Source organism: Ursus maritimus, assembly GCF_017311325.1.
Source record: "Ursus maritimus isolate PB19 chromosome X unlocalized genomic scaffold, ASM1731132v1 scaffold_X1, whole genome shotgun sequence".
Taxonomy (NCBI): domain Eukaryota; kingdom Metazoa; phylum Chordata; class Mammalia; order Carnivora; family Ursidae; genus Ursus; species Ursus maritimus.
The window spans coordinates 94473457-94498587 of NW_024423319.1; positions in this window are offsets into that span (position 1 = coordinate 94473457).

The following is a 25131-nucleotide window of genomic DNA, read 5'->3' on the forward strand; positions in this document are numbered from 1 at the left end:
GGATCTAGTGGGAAACTGAACACAACACCCACCTGGACCTCATGCTACACCTCAACAGGTGTAATAAATTCCAATCTAAAGCTCACACTTCATACAAAAAATAGATGAAAATGGTCACGGATTTATTTTGCTTTTATTTTTTAAAGATTTTACTTTTAAGTAATCTCTACACCCAATGTGGGGCTCGAACTCACAACCCCGAGATCAGGAGTCACATGTTCCACTGACTGAGCCAGCCACACACCCCGAAAATGGTCATGGATTTAAATGTAGAACTCAAAACTATAAAACCTTTATGAGAAAATAAACATACAGACAGAAGAAAATCTTCAGGATCCAGGTCTAGGTGAATAGTTGTTAAACTTGATACCCAAAGCATAATCCGTAAAAGGAAAAAAGGATAAATTGGACCTCACAAAAAGTAAACACTTTGCCTCTGTAAAAGACCCTATGAAAAAGATAAAAGGCAAGCTTAAGATGAGGAGACACTATTTCTAAATAACGTATATGACAAAGCAGTATCTAGAATATGTGAAGAGCTCTTAAAACTCAATGAAATAACAGAAACAATCCAATCAGAAATCAGATTGACACATAAACAGACATTTAACCAAAGAGATATTCAGGTGACAAAGAAGCACAAAAAAGTTGTTTGACATCATTAGCCATTAAGGAAATGCAAATTAAAATCACATTGAGCTATCACTACATATCTGTTAGAATTTCTAAAATTAAAAAAAAAGTGAGAACACCAAATGCAGAGAAGCTGGAACACTCAAACTTTGCTAGTGGGAATGTAAAATTGTACAGCCACTCTGGGCAACCATTTGGCAGTTTCTTATAAAACTAAACATGAAACTACCATATTGTTCTGCAGTTGCAATCTTGGTTATTCATCACAAAGAAATGAAAACTTATGTTCACACAAAAATCTGCAGACAAAAATTAAGAGCAGCTGTGTTTGTAATAATTGAAAATGGAAACAGCCCAATTTCCTTCAACTGGTGAATGGTTAAACAAACTGGTACTTTTCATACAACGGAATACTTCTCTCCAATTAAAAGGAATGATCTATTGATGCAGGCAAAAGCCTGGATGACTCTCTAGATTGTTCTATGAAGTAAAAGCAGCAATATCGGGGCGCCTGGGTGGCACAGCGGTTAAGCGTCTGTGTGTGTGTGTGTCTGTGTGTGTATTTATTTATTCGACAGAGATAGAGACAGCCATCGAGAGAGGGAACACAAGCAGGGGGAGTGGGAGAGGAAGAAGCAGGCTTATAGCGGAGGAGCCTGATGTGGGGCTCGATCCCAGAACGCCGGGATCACGCCCTGAGCTGAAGGCAGACGCTTAACCGCTGTGCCACCCAGGCGCCCCAATAAATAAAATCTTAAAAAAAAAAAAAAAGCAATATCAAAAGGTTACAGATGATATGATTATTTAACATTCTTGAAATGACAAAATTATAGGGATGGATAACAGATTAGTGGTTATCAGAGGGTAGCAGTGTTATGGGGAGAGGGATTAGGGGTGATGGAACTGCTTTGTATCTTTACTGTGATATCGGCTATACGAACTTACTTATGTGACAGAATTGCATAGAACTAAATACACACACACACACACACACAAATGAGGACAAATAACATTGAGGAAATCTTTGTGGGGAGAGAATACAGGTAATATTTCAAGAGAGTAAAATTTTATAATCTTGGTCCTTTTTACTCAAATGGTGAACCTGGAACCAGCATAATCAGCGTCACTTGGAAGCTTTGAGAAATGTAGACTCTTTGGCCCCACCCCAGACCTACTGAATCAGAATTTGCCAGATTCCTGGGTAGTTAGCATTCCTGGTAGTTAAAATTCAAATTTGGGAAGCACCGTTCCATACTTTGTAACAAGAGTTAAAAGCACAGCTCCAAATCTGTGGGTGTTCTTTCAATATAGGCACCATGTCTGTCCTCTGCATTACTATGACTTTTGCTTAATACAGTGCCTGGCACCTTGTAGATACTCAGTTTAAGTCATTTTTGCATGAATGAATGGATGAATGTATCCTTTCCACAGTTCTCACGCTCCCTCTCACATTTCGCCAGGTCTGGAGAAGAGTCTCTGTTCTTAGTGACAAGAAAAGGTGTACCTGAGAGAAAGAGACTCACACTCATGTTTATTAAGCCTTTTTAATTCAATGTTTTAAACATTGGCTCCATGCTATAGACTGCAAGATATGGGGGACACAGATTTAAGTAGGCACTTTGAGAAGATTACCATCTAATAGGGAAGGCAGATATGGAAATACATATTAATATTTGCTGTCATAGAATTTGTCATCTTCATTCCCTCTAGCAAGAATGTCCAGGTACCTCTTCCCCCCAGAACTCTACTGTGTACTTGCAAATGATGGCACTTGAGTGTGGAAGAAGGCATACTGCACTAAGAACAGCAAGGCTGTGCTACATGCTGGTTATTGGTCCTTAGGCAGATTATTTCACCTTGTGACCTTCATTGTCTTCATTTGCAAAACAAGGATGAAGTCATCTCCAATGAGATTATTGAAATTATATATTTGGAAATACTGTGTCAGCTGAAAAGTAAAAGACTTCTGAAACTCCAGTGATGTTTGTTGTCATATAAGAATATTCTGGGATTAGGTTCACAATACTTGGAGGTGAAAATGACATTACTGATATGAATCTGATATACTGTGATAGAGTTTTCTTTTCAGTATATTTTATGCTGTTATTTCCCCGTAGATAGAACAGCCATGCATGCTACTTTAAGGTTTATAAATTGTTAGCTATCGTCCTCTTCTCTAGCATGAACTTCCAGCTACTTCTTTCCTCCAGAACTCTTTGGTGTTACCAAATGAAGATGTCAGGATGTGACATATAAATAACATCTCAAATAATTAACCTCCTTAAAGGGATCTTTGAAATATTTGGGTTGCAAACATCTCTGTGCATGAACAGCTTTTAATGTTCTGGTGCAGGCTACATGCAATTTAAGTGGACTCCTCCCCAGACATGCCTTTTGCTGGTTGAGTTGATAATTAGTTAAAATGTTTCTGGTATTTCAACTAAACCTCTAAGTTGTCTTGGGGTATTTTGGACAAAGCCCAAGATTCTTGCACGTGGATCATTTTCAGCTAGGTGTGAGCTTTCAACTCACAGGGAACTTGACTACATAAATCAATTATAAAAGCAGAAGAAGGAAATGTGAGATATAAAATATTAACTCACAAGGTGTTTGCAAGTGCCCTTGGATTTAATGTTATTTTGGGCCTACTTGTCTCTGATGGCCTTAGCAGTTGGGCAAAACTATTCAAATAGTTTCATTTCAATCTTTCCTGGCTTTGGTGATAATGACTAGAGATTGCTGGATCAGAAGTCATAATCATATTCATGAAGACAGGCCTGTGTATTGATCATAAAGTTAGGAAAACATTCCCGCTTACCTTAAATATGGCAGGGTAGGCCTGGGATAAAATTATACACCACTGCAGTAAATGAAAATTTCCAGGCAAAGTGCATCTGATTTGGGGAGATTTGGCCAGAGATTGTCCCGAGAAAGAGCAAGTTTTTCCTATGTTCTTTTAGAGGGCAAAGTAGGAGTCAACTTTTCAGGGTAGTAGGGAAGCAAATTCTCAATCAGTGTAAAAGTAGAACTTAGTAAAAATTAGCACTTTCAACAAATTTATTGAGCACCTGCTAAGTAACCCACAGTACTCCAGATGCTTAAGATCTATCACTGAACCGAAGAGACAAAATCTGCAGTCTCATGGGGCTTTTATCTGGGTTCAGAGATACAGACAATAAACAATAAAAATAATAACTATGTGGCATGCTAGGGAGTGGTAAGTACAATTGAATAATGATAAAAAGAATATGGAAAGAACAAATGGAAGGGCCAGATTGGGAAAGTGAGTTGCAACTCCAGAAGGGGTGGTCGCTGTAAAGGTGACCTTTGTAGATAGAGATGAAGGACGGGGAGGAAGCAAGTTATGTGGCTATCTGCAATGAGGAGTGTTCCAAGCTGAAGAAACTGCAGAGCAAAATCTCCAGGCAGGAATGTGTCTGGTGTTCTCTAAGAACAACACGGAAGCCAGGTCAGCTGAAGTGGAATAAGAGAAAGAAGAGAAGATGAAGTCGGAGCAGTGACAGAGGGCCAGACCCTAGAAGGATTTGGGCTTTTACTCAGAATGTACTAGAGAAGCATTGGAGGGGTAGAGCAGACTGATGTAATCTGATTTAGTTTTTAAAAGGATTATCTGCAGCTGTTTTGTTGAAAATCATCTGTTGGGGCCTGAGATTGGAAGAAGAGAAACCGCTTTGGAGGTTGTTATAATCCAGGCAACAGGTAATGACTGTGGCTCCAACCAGAACAGCAGTAAAGCTGGAGAAAAGTGGGCGTACAGTAGTGGATGTATTTTGAAGGTACAGTTCGCAGAATTGCCTGGCAGTTTAGACGAGGCTTGAGAAGGAAAAATGAGTCAGGAGTAAATCGTAAGATTTTTGGCTTGAACAACTGAAATGATAGAGTTGCCCTTCCACTGAGATTGTGAACGGAGTAGATTTTGGGAGTAAGATTCTTGACAAGGAATTCAAATTTAAACATGCTCAATTTGAATTGCATGTTACACATCTGAGTAACAGTTGTTGGACGTACCAGTTACACATATAAGTACGAAGCCGAGGACATTGTTCAAAGCTAGGATATCCATTTTGGTGCAGTCAGCAATTGGATAGTGTTTAAAGCCATGGGAGTTAAGTTCACCGAGCAGGGATGTGTGTGTGAATATAATATAAGGAAGGGACCAAGGACTGAACACTGGGGCTCTCCAGGGTCAAGAGGCAGAAAGAGGAAGAAACAGGACACGACTCTATATAGCTTGAATCCGTCATGGTTGCATGGTACTTTCCAAACCTGTGTAGTCTGTCACCATGCTGTGGGGGGTTGTGCCGTTAATTAGAATATAGGACTTCCAACCTTTGGTTACATTGCAGAATAATAAATCTTAGGTCTCTTTGCTTACGGTTTCTGCCATACCTGTGGGGGAAGGGAGAGGTCAAAGAGCAGTGGTGGATGTCATATAAACATCTCTCAGGATTAACACATGTAACAAGTCATGTTATTCCAGCATCTGGTCTCAGCTTTTCAGGCAGAGAAATGAATGCAACTAAAATACTCAACACCTAAAGACTAGTCACTTTGCAGTGGATTCCTACTAAATAACATGGAACTGTCATGTGAAAGAGAAACCAATTTGTTAATGTTAATGGGGGATATTTTCCCCAGAGACCATCATGTCTACCAAAGCAAATGTGGGATGTATTCAACCCCAATCCATAGTTTCCTTTTTCATTCTCTAGACATGTTGGAAAACAAATTGTATATTAATTTACTTTGTGAGCATAAGCCTAGAGCAATGTGAGTAAAACAGTTGAGGGGGATTTGTGCCTAGAAGGCCAAGTGTCTTAGGCAATATTAATGGAGTTAACATTCTTCTGGTAGTGGGAGGTACGTTAGACATAAGACAAACACTGAAGATAATAAATAAATTTTAAAGCAATAAATGGTGTGGAACATAGTAAAAATTCTAATGAAATAGAAGAGAACCCTAGCCATTTCTTCTTGCTATAATCAAAAGAATTCTCAGAGCCCTAAGAGATAAAATGGGCAGCGCCCATGAATTTGTCTGTGTGCTGCCTCAACCGAAGAGAAAAGGAATCCCACTATTTATAATAATATTTCATGTAACTTTTGGGCTTGACAATATAGCATTTGCTCTAAAAATAACCCATTGTTCACTAAAAATATTACCTAGTTATGGAAAAGTCCACTGTTATCATTCCCACAGTACAGCATCCTATCTTTTCAAAAGTTTGGGAATTGAATTGTTTTAAAAAAGAAATTAAGTTCCTATAGAAAGAAAGTTAAATAAGATATTAAATAGGTTTATTCTGTTTTTTCATGAAGCCCAGTATGCACCTTCATCCCTTCTGAACTGCAGAGGTAACTTCAGCAAGTGCCCTATAGACGAGGGCTTTCCAAACTGCAATGTGCATAGAAATGCCCTTGCTAACTTGGTAAGATGCCGATGCTAATTCAGTATGTCTGGGGTGGGGCCTGAGATTCTGCATTTCTAACCAGCTAGCAGGTGATGCTAGACCATGCACCATACTTCAAGTACTGAGAGGTTAGACACACTGAAGGGACAAATTTACTCCACCCAAAGCTCTGGTAGGAATGAGTGACCTTAACCCTTGTCCCTTTCCTTAGTGTTTTAGCTTGGCATGAGCACAGGTGACCCACTTCGAAATAAAGTTGTGGAGTTCCAACTATAGCTTTAGGTACTCTGAGGTGGAACCAAAGATAATGTGTGTGTGTGTGTGTGTGTGTGTGTGTGTGTGTGCGCGCGCGCGCATGCATGCATGGGCGCCTGAACTTTGCAGAGAGTTTCGGCTATATTTTCCTGCAGCCTAAATTGCCACATTTAGCTTTTTGCTTTTAGCTTGCTTTGAGTTGACCAGTGCTCTTTTAGCCTCCTCCCTCTCTTGCTCCTGGACCTGCAAAGAACTCAAACACCTGCATCCAACATGGCCGCCATACATTCTTTTGAAAATCCTGTAGAGTACACGCAAAAGGAGATACAAACTGCCAACTGTATTTGAGGCCTGTTGTCTGCCTTCTTCTCATCCCTGTTTAATTTCTTTGAACCTTTGCCCAGCGGAGCCCAGGCTTTTCTGATCATCCAAAAGATATTCCATTGGAGAAATTGGCAACTTTCTCTACAAATGGTCCTTCACTCTGACTAGGGTCTTTCTATAGCTCTGCAGTTTGCAATACTCTGCACTGTTGAGCATGGCAGTATTTCGATTAGTTATAGCAAAGAAGACCAAAAAATCCCCACAAACAAAATAAAAACTGGAGCAGTTCCTATAGTTGGAAAGCTGCTGAGATGTTTTCCCCCATCACTACAAAAAGAAAGGACATTTCATTAAAAACTGAGTTGATTAGCCTTACAAAGCTTTTCGTTAGAGGTCAAGCTGGTACCTGATAGATTCTGTTCCTCCAGTATCTTGTCTCCTTAAGGAAACAGCAGAACATGTGATTTCAGGAAGAGATGAGGAGGAGGAAGAGAAAAGGGTATTGTTTGTCTACACAGGCTACTATTAGAAAGGCCTTAATTCATTAAGCAATACTATCTGACAGACTTTCTCTGTACTCTGCAAGGGATGTCATGAGGAATGGCACTTCGAGGTGACATAATCTGAAGGATAAACATTTCCTACAGCACTCAGATTGCTATTAGGACATCACATTCCTAAATAAAATTAAAGGAAAGTGCTAGAGCTTTTTCATTCCTGGGCATTATTAGTGTGAGCCTGACAATTACTGATAGCTAGTCAGAACAGTTTGTGTTCTTTGCTCTCTGAGCATTTCCTAATTATGAATAATAATTCCATTAATCATGTACTTGAAACAAGCAAATTATCCAGCAGAACATCATAATCAGTTGCATCAAAGAGTCTTCAGGAAGCCCCCATGTGGCTTTGTTTTAGCTTCCCCATTTGCAGCTCTCCCCAGGTACCTTCAGGAAGTCAGGAGTCAATGGCTGTCTCCTAGCACCGGAAAAGTATCCGTCAGAAGATGACTTTGCAAATGAAGCCACATCCTTTGGAAGTAGTGGTTCTTATTGAGGTTTAATATCAGCCTCGTGGCCGCCAGACTTACCCTGTGGGTGGCCACCAGGGAGTGCTACAGACTGACAGTGATCATTTGCTCCCCTTTCCAAAGCTTAAAAAGGACAGATTCCCCTTTGGCCGCTGCTAAGGGTTGCTGACATTCATGTTTCATCCCAGCTACCAGCTCGACCTCACTATTGTATGTAGATGTCCTGATCCTGGAAGTAAGTCTCCCACAATCATAAAATTATCCTCAGTCCACTGACAAAATGAAAATTGTTATTAAATTTACACAGAGGAGCCTCCCAATGGTCATATTTGTGTAAACAATGATTTTCTATAACCCTCCTCCCTTCTTTCCTAAATTTGTGTTGACATATGAATGCCTGACTCCCTCATTATGTAACACATCTTGCTCCCATCCTTGCTCTCTGGTGTGTTGGAAAGAAAGCTGCCTTCCTGGAGATATCATTGGAATGGCAGGTGCCAGAAAATGGTTCTCCAGTCAATGTTTTTTTATACAGCATTTCTTCTTAGCGTTGTTTTAATCGTATTATCTCTTACCACTGGGGATTTTATTGCTTCTTTTGTAAAGAAGAAAATAGACAAAATATATTGATTTCAAAACCAGAGTTACAACTGCCAGCAATAGCAAGTGACACAAAGGCCGTTTATATGGATACAAAGTGAGGAGAAGGTAAGACATTCTCTAATCAGTCATTCTATTGAACACGGTGTTTACTCTGACCCTCCTAGCAGCAGGTGCCCTGCCAGGTTCTGTACTTTTTTGTGTATGGTGGCTGAGAAGATAGAAATATGAATAAAAGATAGTCCTCTTTGCCGGAGAATCTGCACTTTATCCAATCAAAAAAAAGCTGAAGTGTGACACAGAATTGAGTCAAGTCACACAATGACTTTGGTTCCATGTTTACTAAGTTGACTCTTCTTAACAGCTGAACTTCCTGGGTAGCTAAACATTATTTGGTTGTAGACAAGTGGTTGGTGGGTATCTAATGAAGCATCACAAAAACACTTATTACACTTTTAAAATTAATAGAAAAGCTGGGGATATAGAAATTTAGTGTGTGATCAGGTGTGGGAGCCAGGGATGTGCCAGGCTTAGATCTGTCGAGAAAGAACGTGCTGTTAAGCTGCAAGAGGTGTGGTTGCCTGACAGCCTCCAGCTGCATCACCGGCAGGATCCACCTTAGCTTGCTAGCTGATGCCAGGCTCTTCCTGGCAGCCCCCAGTCAATGGCTGTGCCGAGTGGGATTACTAAGGCCTGGCCACTCCTGACCAACACAAGGAAAATCTAACAAGCAATCCTTGTTCCCCAGCTCCTTGAGCTGGCTGAGACTTTGCCCAATATGCATCATGGACAGATGTTCTCCCTGCTCAGTCTTGGTCCCCCCGCCCCCCTGCCTTGTTTACCTTTCTCCAGCATTATTCCACAAGAATCTTCTTGTGCTCATAACTCTGTCTCTGTGTCAGCTTGCCAAAGGACCCCAGTGACCCACTGTGTCTGCCTACACCTGTAAGTAATTTCAAGAAAAATAGAAATGATTTTAAATCAAGGCCAGAGATTGTAGAATATCTGCAAAATTCTCTACCCCTAATAAATTTTCCTTCCCTGGGAAAAGTTTTGTTTCTTTGGGCGAGTCACTAAGCCCGTGTAAATGTCTTTGGAGGTAGTCTCAACTGGCGTCCTGTAACAAGGGAGGTTTAGTAGAGTGCCCCAAGTGCTAGCAGTCAAGGAGCACTGTCTCTGGAGAAGTTAAAAAATAAAATAAAATCAACTAAAAGTTTGTATTTTTTTATTGGTAGTATGGGCCCAGTATTTATTTTATTTTATTTTTATTTTATTTTATTTTATTTTATTTTATTTTATTTTATTTTAAAGGTTTTTATTTATTTTTTGAGAGAGAGAGAGAGCAAGCACAAGTGGGAGGGGGCAGAGGGAGAAGGAAAAGCAGACTCCCCAATGAGCAGGGAGCCCCACCTGGGGCTCAGTCCCAGGATCCTGGGATCATGACCCAAGCCCAAGGTAGACCTTTAGCCAACTGAGCCACCCAGGTGCCCCAGGGCCCAGTAATTTTAGACAATGTCAGTATAAAACACTTATCCCTGTCAAGGTGAAATGTTCCCCTACTCCCCACCCCCACCGGCTTTGATATGCACCTGCGAAATGTTTAAATTTTAAAAGTGAAATGGTCTGTATTTTAACTGTTTTCAACCATGAAATTTCAAAATCTCCCTTTTCTTATCCCTTAATAAGATACTGGGCAAATCCTTTATTTATGGATATTAAATTTTGTCTAGTCCTGTTTAAAACTCTAACATCACATTTGTTTATTATAGCTCTTACAGTTAATGCTGGGTTTGTGTCTAAAGAGGACTCCCCTTCTCATACATTCCCCCCCTCAGCATAGCACTTTGTGTGTGTGTTGGTGGTGTCAGGGTCTGGGATATTCTCTCTCTCTCTTACACATGTAGGTCCTCTAGATTTGGAAACGGTTGAGAGCCAGGGATATAGCAATGCTTGTATATAACTGCTGCCATTTGGAACCCCATATCTTACTTTGATTTGGTCTAATTCTGTCCGTTGTTACTGGTACATAGGTGGTGTGGGTGATACTCAGGGGAGGATCAGCTTTACCCAGGATCATTCCATCACTGAGACCCTTAAAGATAAGGAGTGTAGTATCTCCTTCTGACCTTCTGCTAATACTCCATACCCCCAATCTCTTCTCAGGACTGAGTGTTCCAGTGTTTGGCCAGTCAGTGGCTTGAGAAACCCCAGAGCTCCTCTTGGAGCCGTGGGAACTTCTGCTGTTCTCTACCCCAAGGACTATGGAAAACTGGGATAGGCTAAAGTTGTCTCTATATTTTTTCTAGCCTTATGACACTGTGCTTTCTTGACGTCTTGCTGGCTTGGATCACTGCAGTGGAACTCTGTTCTTCAGAATCTCCAGATCAGAAATTGACATCAGTCTTTCCTATTCACTATGCACCAGCCTCCAAAGAAAACCTAACAAACCATTTTAATGATTTCCCTTTGGTTGTTGAAACAGGATATCCAGATGAGGGAATAAGAAATAAGATTTCATTCTTCTCTTCTTACAGACTTAGTCAAGATTTATGATTGGTTCTCTTAAACTCATCATTTGGGTCAACATTTGGATTTAGGAGAAGAAAATTGTCAAGGGAAGGAAGGAGCTTTTCTTTGAGAACCCTGCAGGCTTCAAAAGCTGTCAGGCATGACTCTCCTTTTTCTCGTCTCTGGGTCTCTGCCAGTTCTGGGATGGGAGGGTTTATGATGGTAGTAGAGCTCATTCTCTTGCCTCTAAATTCCTTCAAGAAGATGGTGTTCATATAAAGGCCCTTTTTAAGTGGATTTGTAGGGGCTTTCATTATCAGCTGTTTTTCCTAATAGCCCAGCCTAGAGTAACAGGGAAAATCCCACTCAACATCCTATCACTCCAGTTTCTTACCTATAAAATGGGGGATTAGGAGCACTTGGCTGGCTCAGTCAGTAGAACATGCAACTCTTGATCTCGGGGTTGTCAGTTTGAGCCCCGTGTTGGGTGTAGAGATTACCTAAAAATAAAACCTTTTAAAAAATGAGGGTGGAGAGCCTGAGTGGCTCAGTCGGTGGTGGGTCATCCAACTCTCTCTCTTTAAGATTTTATTTATTTATTTATTTGAGAGAGAGAGAGAGAACGAGAGTGAGTGAGTGGGGGGGTGGAGCAGAGGGCGAGGGACAAGCAAATTCTGAACTGAGCTTGGAGCCCAACTTGGGGCTTGAGTCCATGACCCTGAGGTCATGACCTGAGTTGAAATCAAGAGTCAGATGCTTCACTGACTGAGTCATGCAGGTGCCCTGAACGTCTGACTCTTGATTTCAGCTTGGGTTGTGGTCTCAGGGTCATGAGATTCCGCCCTGAGTGGGGTTCACCGCTCAGCAGGGAGTCTGCTTGGGATTCTTTCTCTCCCTCTCCCTCTGCCCCAGCCCTCTGAAATAAATAAATAAATCTTTAAAAAAATAAATAAGGGATTAGACAAAAATAATCCTTCATTTCTAATAGTGTATGGGTCAGATTTCTCTTACCAACAGTGGAATTAGATTACTCCATCCTCACTGAAGCTAATTCACTCATATTTATTGAATCTTAACAGTGTCTCTATAACATGTCACTACAATATTTGTTGAGATTTGTGTTTTTCCATTATACCACCGCCCTCAATGGCAGCAGACTGTATTGGTTCTTGTTGTATCCCTATCCCATATGGACCTTGTGTAAATCTTGTTTGAAGGAATGCGTGGTTCATGTTATTTTTAAATGCAAATTTTAGATAACTGCATTTTAGCAGTGTCTCGTCGTTGGAAAAATATCAGCAAATAAATCAACGTTCGTCCTATGAGTCTAACACCATGCCATGATTCTGGGAGATTCAGAAGAAGCGCAAAAGACTTTTCCTGACCTCATGAAGCACAAACTCTAACTGGGAAAGCAAAATGAAACTAAAAAAGACAGAGTTGAGTGTTAGTACACAAGCAGGAGAAGATTTCCTAGACAACAAATTAGCAAGAGGTCAAAAAGCAAATACTCTTCCAGCCACATGCTCTTATGACTATCAGGATAAAATGTGAAATAATTGGTCTTCCACTGGGGTGAAAGAATAACCATTTATAGCCGAGGACCCCCACATCACAAATAAGTACCACCTATTCATCAGTAGTTGGTGAAGCCTGGTGAGGTAGTAAAATGTTGCTGTTAGGCACACAGTCTGCAGAGTTAGCACACACCTTATTAGATTTGTTACCTGGGGAAAGTTAATAACCCTCTCTGTGCCTCAGCTTTCTCATATATAAAATGGCAATAATAGAATTTTCCCCTCAGGGCGCTTGGGTGGCTCAGTCATTAAGCATCTGCCTTCAGCTCAGGGCGTGATCCCAGGGTTCTGGGATCAAGTCCCACATCGGGCTCCCTGCTATGAGCCTGCTTCTTCCTCTCCCACTCCCCCTGCTTGTGTTCCCTACCTCACTGGCTGTCTCTCTCTCTCTCTGTCAAATAAATAAATAAAATCTTTAAAAAAAAAAAAAAAAGAATTTTCCGCATGGGGTCATTGTGAGAATCAAATAGGTAAATACAAGAATATGGCTTGGCACCCAATTACCACAATATCAGTGTTTTCTGTCCTTACTATTACTGTGAATAGATCACATTGCTGAGATTGTGAAAACACTAATGCAGAATTTGTGGTATTTTTAAGAAACTAAAAATCAGAGTCCTTAGCAAGAGTTTTATACACACACAGACACACACACACACAGAGCTTTTAAGAGCAGTGAAAATTTGTCACAGACAATCTTGAGTTGTATGTTTCTGGAGATTATATTATGGATGCATCAGAGTGGTCAGCAAATCTTCTAGAATTTTCAATAATCAAGCTTCCTGAAAAAGAATTTTCAAGACAAATTGGTTGAATAATTCATGCTTTTTATTGCTTGATGTTATAATAAGGCTACAGATTATGTCCATTTCAAGCAAAAAATCAAATATAGATACAATAAAGGTATTTCAAGTTTTAGTCCTAGAAAAACGGTACAAAGTGATGCAATGTAACTTTTAAGTCCTACGCCTCAGGGCTAATATTTTGGAAACAGATATATATTTAGGCATTCTACTGATCAGATGGTGGGCTCGTCAGGAATCAAATAATGCTTCAGCATCACCAGGGCCGCTCAATTGCATGGGCTCCTGGAAATGCTAGGAGTTTCTGGGAGTTGTGGAGTGTGCTTGATCGGGAGAGGAAGCCAGATTGCAATCAGGAAACCTGTCCAAATAATCATTGCTGACAAATTTCCTAAAGTTTCTCAGAGAAGAAGATCAGAATTTCTAAGACTACAGACATTTGTTGTCATTTCTTTTCTCATATTAAATAAATATTCAATTTCTTGCTTAACTTTGTATTCAAAATTTTGTAACTTTTTCCTTAAAGGAACACTCCCAAATTTAACCTTTAGATCCCACAAAATTTAGAGCTGCCATTGCTACTGACCTCTTAGCTTTTATTCTAATTTCTACTATTTGTTTTCTGACACTTTCTCCATCCCACCCATCCAATTTAATTTCTGTTGGCCTCTCAACTTCTAGTTACTGGAAGTAAGGTTAATATTCCCAAATTATTTTCTTTTTCATCAGTCAGTGAGAATTGATGTAAACTGGGGCTATAGATTTAATCTGCAGTGAAAATAGATCTTGATCTGTGTTAAGAATTGTATTATGGCCTATTTTTTGCCACTTCTATTCAAAATAATATTGGAAGTTCTAGCCAGAGCCATTAGGGTAGAAAAGGAAATAAAAGGCATTAAAATTGGATAGGAAGAGGTAAAATTATCTCTGTTCATAGATGACATGATCTTACATATAGAAAACTCTAATGGCCACACACAGACACACACACACACACACACACACACACACACACACGCTTATTAGAACTAATAAATGAATTTAGCAATGTTTCAGGTTACAAAATCAACAGACAAGAATTGATTGTGTTTCTCTACACTTGTAATGAACAATATAAAAAGGAAATTAAGAAAAAATTCCATGTACAATAACATTAAAAAGAATAAAATGCCTAGGAATAAACTTAACCAAGGAGGCAAAAGACATACACACTAAAAACCGAAAAAAAAAAAAAAAAAAAGACAAATAAATGGGAAGATAACCTGTATTTATGGATTGGAAAAATGAGTATTGTTAAGATGTTAATATTACCAAAGTGATCTATAGATTCAATGTAATCTTTGTCAAAATTGCAATGACATTTTTGAAGAAATAGAATAATCCATTTTAAAATTGAGAGGGACCTCAGGAGCACAGAATAGCCAGAACAACTTTTAAAAATAACAAAGTTGGAGGATTCAAATATGCTGTTTTCTAAACTTACTACAAAGCTAATGTAATTAAAACCATGTGGTACTGCCATAAAGAAAGACATATAGACCAGTGAAATTGAATAGAGAAATAAATAGAGATTAAACTTTTGCATCTATGGTCAAATGATTTTCTTCAAGGATTGAAGACCATTCAACAGGAAAAGGAGAGTCTTCAACAAATAGTATTGGGAAAACTGGACACTTACATGCAAAAGAATGAAGTTGGACCCTTACTTTATACCATATACAAAAATTAACTCAAAATGTATAAAAGAGCTAAACATATAAGAGCTGAAACTGTAATATTTTTATAGGAAAAATTAAGGGGAAAGCTTCAAGACAATGGATTTGACAATGAAAGAAAATAACAAATATTGGTGAGAATATAGAGAAATTGGAATCCTGATACATTGGTATTAGGGATGTAAAATTGTACAGCCACTGTGGAAAAGAGTTTGGCAGTCCCTGGAAAAACGAAACATAAAATTACTATATGATCCAGTAGTTTCACTTCTGGGTATATACCCAAAAGAATTGAAAGCAGGGACTCAAACAGTATTTGTATACCTATGTTCATGTCAGCAGATGAATGGATGAACGAAATGTGGTATATACATACAGTGGAATATTATTTAGCTTCAAAAACTAATGAAATTCTGACACATGCTATAACATAGAAGAATGAACATTGAAGACGTGTTAGGAAAAGGCAAAGATTGTATAACTTGTATGAGATTACATAAAGTAATGGAATTCAGAAATAGAAGGTAGAACTGTGGTTGCCAAAGTCTGTGGGGGAGGGCTGAATGTGGAGTTACTTTGGATAGAGTTTCAGTTTAGAAAGATGAAAAAGTTCTGGAGATGTATAGTGGCAGTGGTTGTACAACAATGTGAATGTACACAATGCCTTTGAAGTATACACTTAAAATAGTTAAAATGATAAATTTCGTTAGGTTTATTTTACAATAAAAAGTTAAATTATAAAAACTGAATTATGTTCAAATTGATGCTTAATTTAAAAAAACACAAGTGGGGCACCTAGGTGGCTCAGTTAGTTAAGCATCTGCCTTTGGCTCAGGTCATGATCCCAGGATCCTGAGATTGAGCCCTGCGTCAGGCTCCCTGTTCAGCGGGAAGCCTGCTTCTCCCTCTCCCACTCCCCTTGCTTGTGTTCTCTCTCTCACTGTCTCTCCCTCTGTCAAATAAATAAATAAAATCTTTAAACAAAATAAAAGATAAAAAAACACAAGTGATCTAGTTCTCCAAGGTCATATCATGTATGTGTCAATTATAGCTTTTCCTGCTGATTTCAGGATTATCCTATAAACTAGTTTTTTTTTTAAAGATTTAATTAATTTATTTATTTTAGAGAGCGAGAGAGAGCATGCACAAGTCAGGGGAGGGTCTGGAGGGGAGGGAAAGGGAGAGAGAGAATCTCTCAAGCAGACTCCCTGCTGAGCACAGAGCCGGATGCGGGCTCCATCCTATGACCCTGAGATCATGACCTGAGCCAAAACCAAGAGTCTGATGCTCAACTGACTGAGCCACCCAGGTGCCCCAGTTAAACTAATCACAAAATTCTCAGAAAGTTTTGTTCTTGAGGAGTTAAGGTTCGCTTTGCAATTTGTACTTGTGATTATAAAAACCCATTGACAGTTGCAAAGCTAACCTTTGTGTACACTCAGAAGACGACGATGGTAAGGCAAGCATGTTGATGCCAAGTGCAAAGGTCAATATATGCATTGTGTGGTCAGAGACCTGGAGAATAAGTGTAGGTTGTCATTTATTTCCTAGATTTTTCAAATCAGTGTTAGAATCATGACTGTTTCTGTATCAAGTTAAGAAAATCAGCTTTTAAGTAGAGAAAGATAAACTTTTCTAATCTGGAGTCTGATACGATGACTGGTATGAGAAGAAATGAGAACCAGCCACCCAAGGGCCTCCAGTGTGAATGGTGCTGTGCAATTAGGGTTTGGCTGACTTACTTGCAGGGAAAAGTCACTACCCAGCAATGCTGTGTAGGCAAAAATTGGGTCATCAAATTTCCTCCTTTTCCTGAAAGTGTTCCAGAAGAATATTTATTTTCAGAGTGTAACCCTGATTTTTCAGCTTCTAACAAGACCCAGATGAAACTGTTTTGGGGAGGAGCCAGTCAACAGTGTCAGCCATATTCCAGCAGCCTAGTTCAGAGACAACAAAGGTCCATATGTGTAGTCACAGACACATAGGAACACACACATACACATACATTCTATTTATTTTAGGCAAGCATTGGAAATATACTTATTTTTTTTCATTCTTAGAACACTAACCCAAGAGTGCCACAGACACCTTATTTACATTGTTCTTGATATGTACATTCTAAAACCATAGCTAGCTAAAATAGTGTTGCCAAAGGGATAGATGATTTTCACTTGTAAACTCAAAGCTTTGTGCTGACATGGTCATAGTCCCTTTCATCCTTTCCTTGATGGGGACTAACCCACAGAGATAGAGTATTCCTCTGTACACTGATTGATTTCTCAAGCTGGTCAGCCTAAAATGCCTCAAATTTTTTGCATCAATGAATATGAATAACTTCACTGTTGAAAAATGTAAGGATGTGTGCTTTTATCATCATCATCGTCATCACACCTTATACATATAAAATCACTTAGGCACATTTAAAGAATAATGAAGTGACTAATACAGTTGCCAGTCAATATAATGCTTTTGTGTGACTAGAAAAAGCTCTGCTTCAGGCTATGTGTCAAACCCAGGTCTTCCCATGTGTCTAATTTTTAGACACAGGTAGAATGGGAAATGGCTACCTAATATATGTTCTTCTCACGGTAGAAATGTAATTTCACCAAAGGTTGGATGGAAACACACAATGCCTCGTCTGACATAGGTTTGGAATTGGCAATTGTCACTTCTACCCATTTTCTATCAGCCAAAGCAAGCTACATGTCCAAGTCCAGCATGAATGGGGTGAGGATGTGGAATAACTCTTTCTCAGGGAGGACCCAGTAAACATTCTCAGTCATACTGCAGTTGCCTAGCTCAGACACAATGAACATCCTCATATACATTCACATATAGGGGTGGGAGATAAATATTTGCTAAACAATAATATAATATGAATATGTAATATTTGATAAATAATATAATTTGTTATAGTCATACTCATGATATGCTATTTCTGTAATCATACTGAATATGTGTCTGACAATTCTAATATTTTGCAATCTTTGTGGATCTGATACTGTAGTTTAATGTTTTTATCACCATTTATGGTGCTTTCTGTGTGTGTGTATGTGTGTGTGTGTTACTGTGGTCTAATAGTGTAAATTTAACTGGCATGATTTTTGGACTTTAAAGTGCAGTCTTTCAGAGATAATTTCCTTTATTTCTGCTAAGTAATTGATGATGTATTCAGCCACAGGGGTTGTGTGGATTCTAATTCCCATATTTTTTGAAGGAAGAGGCCATTTGTCAGGGAAGACCCAACAGACAAATTAGCAAAGGGGCCAAATATTCTTCTGAGAAAAGATCTGTATAGGATCTGGCTTCTTTCTCATTCAGGGTCCCACATTCTTAGAAAACCTTTTACAAATGAACGGGTCAGAGAGCAGTAGGAAGGAATTCAGAGTGCAACTAAAGCCTAAATTAGGCCTTAAACCATCAGGATGTATTAGACCAGGAAGGTTAACCACAGTAGTGAGCAGTCCCCAGATCTTAATGGCTTGATATAATGCAAATCTAGTGCTGGCCCATTCAGTTGTTGGGTGGGTGGCCTTCCATGGAAGGGTGTCGAGACCAGCCTCCTCCTTACAGCACTACTACCTCATAGGACTGTAGGTTCTCCTGCTGGTTATTTTTCTTCTGTCTGCCATAGGAAAGTGGAGGATAGTTTAAGATAGTTTGTTAGGTTGAACGTGGAAATGGGGTCCTTCCACATGGCCATCACTTCCATCCACATGGCCCCATCTGCTGCAAGGGGTTATGAATAAAAGGAAATGGGTTTGGTAAACAGCCATCCAATGTCCGTGATGCATGGGGTTATAAGCATGACAGGCTGAACCTGAAAACTTTCCATGAGTAAATAACTCGAACACTATGGGATGGCTTTGAGATTAATGGCCGCATATTATTGGTAAAAGAACAGGTGGTGATGTAGTTTATAACATAGTTTACAATGATCTATGGTGGTATGTGGCAGCCACAGCTGACTGTGACAATGGGAGCAGAGAGAGCATTTTATCTCCACTCTCTCATACCCTCCTCACCTCTCAACCCCCAGATGACAATAGGAACCAAAAGAAAACCTGTACTTGCAAAGGTATTACTGTATCAGTACACAGGAATGGCATGGACTGTTAAAACTACCTGGTTTTTAACAGTGACACTGTGAGGTAGGAGTAGCGTGGAGTCAAATCTGGCGCTCTGGGTTATGCTTATGGTCAGCCATCTTGGAAGGCAATAGAGGTTTGGGAACAATCTCCCTGGATTTCTGTGCTTGGGCCTCAGTCTCTGGCTTTACTGTGAGCTACCTGTCACCTGCTTCCAGTGGTGGGTGCAGAATTGCTTAACTTTAGCTGGGTTTCAACTCCAGACATGAGATAGTTCCCACAGAATACACTATTTCAGAAAGTGGTCTCTGATGATGAGACTATGGGAGGAGGGGTGGATAGTCTTGCAATGCTTATATGGGACCTCACAGAAATGTTGGATTGATGATTAAAACCATTGTGACCTTAGTTGCACCCCTAGCATACGAACAGGGCTTTCTCTGTTACAGTTAAAATTAGAAAAAAATGCTGCCTGCTATGTGGAGAAGGAAATTGATCATCACAGAATATACCCCAATTTTATCCTCAGACTGATGTAGCAATGCACTTCCACAGTTTGCACGTCTGCTTGGCAGGGTCGTGATTCCCTCATAACTTCCAAGTCCTCTGAAGCAGCACATAGGCGTCTGCAGGGCTGCCTTTCTTTTACTCAGAGAGAAACTGACCTCGTGCATTGTCACCACCTAGCAAAGTAATGATCCCATTTCTTGTTGAAACAAAGTATCCATTTGCTTGAAAAATGCCATTTCAACGAGAGGGTAACAAAAGGTAAAAAAGGCCCTGAATCAAGAAGGTTTGAGTTTACAAATGGCAGGGTTTGTATCCTGCACATTAGAGGCATTGTTTCATGCCAGTCCTTCTTGTTTTGTCTCACAGGCTTCCGGGACCACATGGCAGGATGGTGAGCTAGTGATCTCCTGGAATAAACTTGGCCAAGGTCAGTTTTTATTTGTATATCCTACTTTCCCTTTTCTCAGAGCATCCTATGTGTATTTTGCCACGGCAGTTACAGGATACTCTAATTGTGCTCAGTGTGACTGAGGAAGAGCTTGATTCACAGGACATCCTTCAACTCTGAGGCACATGCCTGAGGTTGCAAATTTTGTCATATAGACCAGGTTGTCAATCTTTGACTTTGGGGGATAAGGAACTCTATTTCCATAGCATCAAACCTCTCGTAACTCACCAGGCTACTTATAACTTGATAGATGCTCAAGAGACAGTGCTGTTGGTTATAATGAGTCGTTCCTTGTCTCTGACCTCTGAGACTAGTTGACATTAGTAGACATTGTAGATCATGTAGAACTGGAAATGGGGTTCTAGAATTTGAGTTCTAGACATTCTGCAGTGAATTTTGGAAGTATTCCTAAGGCAAGGAGAGGAACAAGTGGGTTCTTAACCAAGCAAGGGAGATCCAGATCTCAAATTTTCAGAATGAGATGTCAGTGGGTGCTACATTGAAATAACGGACAATTGCTCCCCACTGCCTGAGCTCTGGGCCCTCATGGGTGGAAAGGTTGCTTTTAAGAAGGAAAATAAGTTTTAGAACAAATTCAAACAAATCTCAGGAATGCTTGAACAAAAAAGACATTGAGGCTCCTTCCTATGCAAAAAGCCACCAAGACTTGCTGTGTAAACAATTTTAGTTTATGATAAAACCAGAGAGCACTGATTGTATTCCAAGTTCTCTCTTCTCCATGCCATGGAGGTGGGGCATAGTAATTCAGTCACCCCAAGTGAGGGCCAAGTGAAAGGGAGTCTTATGCAGGATTCATAAGAGAAAAGTGATTGAGTGGGCCTGCATGTGTACACTTGGGGAATTGGCCCTAGAGAAGACCAAGTGAAAGGGAATCCTATGCTGATATCCTAAGAGGAGGGAGTGTATAGGAAGGGGCCAGCTTACCTGCACTCAGGGAATCACAGATAAGAAAAGGCATGGAGAAAGGACATCCACTGCAGAATTTCTAAGATTTGGGGGTAGGAAGATGCCTGCATGTGTTCTCTTTGGAAGAAAGCTCGAGAGAGAAAAGGCCAAATGAAGGGGATCCTAACCTAGATTCCTAAGAAGTAAGGTGAGAGGTGCCCTGCTTGTGTGTCCGTAGGGTATCAGCCCCAAGAGAAGGTCAAGTGAAAGATCTAGGCTAGGTTCCTAAAAGGGAAGGGTGGAAGAGGAGAGGATATGAGGGTAGAAGCTCTCAGGCATATATCTATTATCAACTGATGAAGAGAATTTGTCTAGATACCATATAGGGAAATGAGGTCCAAAATAAATCTATTATTTTAAAAGCTGGTTTGCAGGTCAGAAACCGTTGAGATTCCTAGAATTTTAGTTGTAACTACCTACACCAAAAAAACAACTTTCTGCTACCACAGTCCCTGACAAGTCTTTTCTTTGTCTGTCTTCCTTCCATCTTTGTGCAAGATCATTATATATTAGAATATTATGATTTATGCATATCTTTGTTTTATTTTATTTATTTATCTATCTATTTATTTATTTTTTAGAAGATTCTATTTATTTGACAGAGAGAGAGATAGCCAGAGAGAGAGGGAACACAAGCAGGGGGAGTGGGAGAGGAAGAGGCAGGCTCCCAGTGGAGCAGGGAGCCCAATGCTGGGCTCGATCCCAGGACCCTGGGATCACGACCTGAGCCGAAGGCAGATGCTTAATGACTGAGCCACCCAGGCGGCCCCCTTTGTTTTATTTTTAAGATTAATTTTCCATGACCCTCCTTAGTTCCTGTTGTTTTAAAAATTGGCTAGATATGTAAGTGTATTATAAATGTTATTCTTGTGTTTTTAATGCATTTCCAGTAAGACCTCTAGGTTTCAAAGCTGACAGCTCCACTATATGCTGTCTGTGCAGTCTGGGGAAGGGTTATTAATGTCACTAAGCCCCTATTGGTAAGCTAAGGACAATAATGTAGCCTACCTTATAGCCTTGTTATGATGAATAAAGATATGTAAAGGAGTCTAGTGCATAATAAATGCTAAGTTACTGTTAGCGATGATGATGATAATTACCATGAGGGGAGGCTGATGTCGCATCATGAAGGGCCTGGGAGTTCAGACTAAAAGGTTTTATTTAGATATAATGTGCAGTTAGGTATTGGAGATGGAAACATGTAAAGTCACTTTGATGTTTCAAGTCCAGGAGATAGCACCATGAGCAAAAATGGGGAATAAGAAAGATGAATCATGGCCTGGCCAATGAGTGCCATGGGTGTTGTCAGTAAGATAGATAATATAATAATACAGGTAATACTGAAGCAACAGTGGGACTTCGTGCTTTCATAATCAACTGATTGTCAGTGAATCTCACTCCTTGTAATTGCCACTAAAGTTCAACACAGAGAGCTGCTTAAAATGTGTAATTCATAACAGCAAAGAACACTAAGAATTTTGTAATTCACAGAATGGTATATAACTGTAGCTGTCTCATATTATTTGAATAACTAATTTAAGAGACTACCCTATCTTTCCAGGCTTTTTCATCTGAAGGGGCAGCATCCTGCCAATAATCTAGTCCTTTAATAATAATGGTCTTATCTTCATGATAACCAGTCAGTCCAATACAGAGAAGTGTTCTTCAGCCTTTGTAGTCACTGGAAGATAAAGGCATTTTCTATGTGGGCTGCAACCATTTGATTTTGGCTTTTGCTTAAAGGGATTCTACTAGACCCAGCCAGTAGACCTCTGAACTGTCCTGTGCTTCGGTCTGGGCATGTGAGTCCTCACTTGGCTCCAGTCTCCATGTGCAAATATCCTTCCGACTAACCTCATCACTCTCCCTGTAGTCAACTGATGATAGAGTCCATAAAGGTTCCATTTTGGCCTCTAGTCCAATTCTCTGTCCTCTCCTGTTCTAAGCCTCCACTCTAGCCTCCCATCCAGTCTCCCGTCCAGAGATTCTCAGCATCTCATCTGGGACATTACCCTGATTGCGATCCCTCCTTCAATACTTAAAGTACAAAGCTTCTTCTCTGGCATAAACATAAGACAGTAGTGTAGGGTTGATACATATATCTCAGAATATGTAATTCCGTAGTCCATTCCATAGCGAAGAGCAGGGGCTGGTACACCAGGAATAGGAGATGGAAATTGCTGGAATCATGCGGAATCTATTCATCAAACAGCATGCCGAGTTATTGTTCCACCCAGCTGAGACTGGGGGTTAGCCAAGAGTAGCTCGGAGGAGCTTGTACAGTATCCTTTTTGAAAAATTACAAAAGTATATGTAGTATATATTATTGGAAAATTACAAAAGTACATGTAGTATATATGTAACTTATAATAGCATGGCATTTAGAGCTTTGGGAATCCCATATCAGTATCATTCTTGGAGGAAAATGACAGTGATTCACCGGTGTGTGGGAATTTGATATATAGTATTCAGAATTAAATCCTATCAGGTGTATTTTGTGTATGGATTTTTACTTCTGAAGATGGGCCCAAGAGCTTTTAATGAAATCATTAGGAGTCTCAACATCGCCTGTACTGTTCTATCTCTGTTTCTCGCTTTCCTGCGGCTTGATCAGCAAGTGACTAAACTCTCTTAGCATTTATCTTTTGTCAAGCAAGCCAGCCACTCGGACACATGATACTCAGAGCATTCTTTAACAAGAAGTAAATGACAAAGTGGTGGACAAAAACACTTTTGAAGGCAGAGCTGCAGAATGGTTTTGCCCTAGTAAGTTATGTGCTTTTCTTAATTATGCTGACTTCTGCAAAGCCACACTTGACGTATTTGTCTGAAGCTGGGAGAAGAATAGGAAGATCATCTGCAAAGACATTTGTGTCGTAACTGGCACTGTAGTAAGTGTCAGTAACTGCCACTGTTTTATGCTTTTGACATTTATTGTTAGACGGGGATAAAAAAGGCTTCATAGTGGGAATAAATGAAGCCAAGTTGCTTTAGGCCCACTTGGCCCTATGAACAACAGGACCCCATTCTTGCGGTGTTTAATGATTTCTGTACCCCCACTACCAGAAATTCTCCTTGGCTCGCAGTTGTCATGGTGATCATCGAAATTCAGTCCAAGCACACTTCAGCATATGACACGTGATATGCACAGTCGCTTGCTCCATATGTGCAGCTTCTTGGAGGAGTCCAGCCTTTTGGCCAAGCCATGTGTTAAAGACTGAGAAATGACCTTCCCTCCCACATTTGTCATGCCTCGGTCACTGAGACTGTAACAGCTGGTGAAAATGTAGTTTTTCGCACTTATTAAAAGGAGCAAGTCTTGAGACCTAATTTTAGATCGCACCTCTAGCTGATAGTGCGATACCTTTCTGTTGTGATTTAATTTCCTCTTTGGATAGAATATAAAGTATGATTTTTAAAAAAATTCTGTCCACTACAAAACACCATTTATCCTGGTTTTGGAAAGAACAAAAGATGATTTCTTAGGCTGAGGCTGAGCAGGGAGAACAAGTGCCTCCGTGACACGGCTTTCTCTACCAGCAGTGTTCTCCGTTGCCTTTAAAAATGAGTATCTGACAGTGCATTCCAACTCTCAGTGTCTATTACAATGAAAGCTGAACAAGGTATGTGAAAATCCATGTCAGACCTCACGCCCTTTATAAAGCGAGTCGGTCAAAAATGGGAATTATTCTCAGGCCCACAAAGAATAGAGGAGATTAGGGTGAGAGTCAGGAGGTTTAGGAGGCAAGCCATTTCTCCTTGCTTGATCTTCCCTAGTTTACTTGATTTCATTTTGTTTTATTAACTCTTTTGGTCTCTGATGTGATTTGATGTGGGTCCGGAGCAAACTGTCAAGAAAGAATTCTTGAGACGTGTTTTTCGGTGCAAAAGGGGTGGTTTTATTAAAGTGCGGGGACAGGACCCAGTGGGCAGAAAGAGCTGTCCTGGGGTTGTGGGGAGCACATATTTTGGAGTTGGGGGAGGTAAAGACAAAGGAAGTTTCCAAACGGATTTTTCATATGCTTAAGAAGACTAGGGGATCCTGGAGACCGAGCTATTGTCAAGCTAAGGTTGTTTTTAACTCTAGCAAGGCATTAGCATTAAGATAGTAGGGAACTTCCTGGAAGAATGTCATACTGTGCCTGCCTCAAGTATTTGTCAATGGGCCACAGGTTATAAGGAAATTTAATTTTATCTACATTTCCTTTTGCATTTGTTCTGCACATCAGTTTCCTGTGAATCTCC